General features: G+C 45.3%; 1 pseudogene; it reads right to left on the bottom strand.

The window, feature by feature from the left end:
• Positions 1-743: 743 nt before the first annotated feature.
• Positions 744-1,758, bottom strand: LOC125094304 (glyceraldehyde-3-phosphate dehydrogenase-like; annotated as a pseudogene).
• Between the last annotated feature and the right edge of the window lie 597 nt (positions 1,759-2,355).

Below are 2,355 nucleotides of genomic sequence, written 5' to 3'. Positions count from 1 at the left end.
ACCTGTAATTAGCATCCCCCCCAAAAAAATGAAAAGAAAGAAAGAGACTGGGTAGGAGAGAGTATAGACTACCTTGCTCTGACTGTCCCTGTTAGGTTCAAAAGAGGCATTTATCTAAAGTGGGATCACCACCTGCCATCTTAGGCCAGAAAGAAAGATGGTGGGGAGGAGGAGTTCTTGACTATTTCCAATGGCTGGGGTCATAAGGCCTATTTTTCTCTTCTGATGTCCATATTAGGCATGATCAAAATGCAAAATAACATCATAAGCATAATTCTTTGGCAAAAGGATGGAATGAATGGTGAGAATATTTTGCCCCTGGCTAAGTCTCTCATACAATGTAGGTGGTATGCTGTTGAGCAATGATGATAAATTCCTGTTGACTGAGAGAGAGTTATGGGCAGAAAATCTAAATAAGGAAGGATTAGTCAGACTAAACAGAGGACTGTGTGTCCTGATGGGTCTCCTGGAATCATGAGGGACTATTCCCTTTGGGGATGGTTAGGATACCTATCCTTGGCCACCAATGACTCCACACCATACACATGCTGTTTGATACACTGCTAAGGTCTTCCCCTCATTTATTTATTTATTTACTCTGGGTACAGTTTTCTTTAATGGTAGTACATGATAAGGTAGGACTCCCCAAGCCCCTCCCCTTCTTCAGAGGGTCTGGGATGGAAACAGGAGGTCGGGAGATTCTTAGTATATTGGGGGATGAATTGGGGCAAGGACTCCCCAGCAGCTGAGGACTTCTGTCTTCCTCTTGCTCTCATTGGGGCTGGTTGTCCAGGGGGCTCTTACTCTTTGGAGGCCATGTGGACCATAAAGTCTACCACCCAGTTGCTATAGCCAAATTCATTGTCATACCGGGCAATGAGCTTGACAGATTGGTCATTGAGAGCCATGCCAGACCCAGCATCAAAGGTGGAAGAGGAGGTATCACTGTTAAAGTTGCAGGAAACAAATACCTGGAAACAAATAACCCAGGATGTCCTCATGGGGTCCCTCTGAAGTTGCTTCACCACCATCTTGATGTCATCATATTTGGCAGCTTTCTCCAGGGAGGAGGTCAGATCTATGACTGTCATGTTGGGGGTGGGGTGGGGACATGGAAGGCCATGCCAGTGGGCTTCCCATTTAGCTCAGGGATGACCTATCCCATAGCCTTAGCAGCACCAGTTGAAGCAGAGATCCTATTGGGGCAGCCCCTGGGCCATCACTCCACAGCTTCTCAGAGGGGCCATCCACAGTTTTCTGGGTGGTAGTGATGGCATAGACTGTAATCATGAGTCCCTCCATGATGCCAAAGTTGTCATGGATGACCTTGGCCAGAGGGACCAAACAACTGGTGGAGCTGGAGGCATTGCTGACAATCTTAAGGGTGTTGTCATGCTTCTCATGGTTCACACCCATCACAAACATGGAAGCATCAGCAAAAGGGCCCCACCTTTCAAGCAAGTCTCAGCCTTCTCCATGGTGGTAAAGACCCAGTGGACTCCATAACATACTCAGTACCAGCATCACCCCATTTGATGTTGGTGGGATCTCACTCCTAGAAGATGGAAATGGGCTTTCCATTGACGAAAAGTTTCCTGTTCTCAGCTTTGACTGTGCCATGAAATTTGTGTGGATATGTAGACCATATAGCTGAGGTCAATGAAGGAGTCGTTGATAGCAACAATATCCACTTCGCTAGAGTTAAAAGTAGCACAGTCTGCCAATATGGCTGAATCTGTTTATGCTGACCTTCACCATCAGGTCTCGGTGACACCGCTGGCACTGCACCAGAAGACGTGGCTGTCTGTTGAACTGGGAGGAGCAGAGAGCCCTTAGTTTATTATGTGTTGGTATATGTAATACCTTGGCCCCAAGGAAATAATCTTTTTCTCCTCTTACAGTGCCATAAGAACTGTTGGGATCTGGGAAAATGGTCCCTTCACTTGTGCACTGACTTCCTTGGATGATGGCAATTGAATATGAGTTGGATTGAATATGAATTAGTTTGTGGAGATTGAGTGCTGGATCCCCACCTTCTTGTAATTTTCCTAATATTTTGCTTGTGGAAGAATCTAAGAGAAATACCAGGTCAGTAATTATATGTTCTGCCAATATCCAGTTACATTTCAGGATGCCTCCATTTTTATGATAATGGTAAATCATCATCATCATCATCATCTACTACTCTTCGAATGTTTAGCATGAACCAGGCCTGCGCTACACTCCTCCTATACTTTATCTCATTTGATCCTCACAACTCTGGGGGGTCGATACTATTATGGCATTTTACAGATGATGTCATAGATAGTGGCTTGATGACCAGTGTGAGAAGGACTGGTATGGCTGCAAATATTT

The sequence above is a fragment of the Lutra lutra genome, chromosome 2 (assembly GCF_902655055.1).
Source record: "Lutra lutra chromosome 2, mLutLut1.2, whole genome shotgun sequence".
In the NCBI taxonomy this organism is placed as follows: Eukaryota; Metazoa; Chordata; class Mammalia; order Carnivora; family Mustelidae; genus Lutra; species Lutra lutra.
This window is presented reverse-complemented; position numbering and strand designations above follow the sequence as displayed.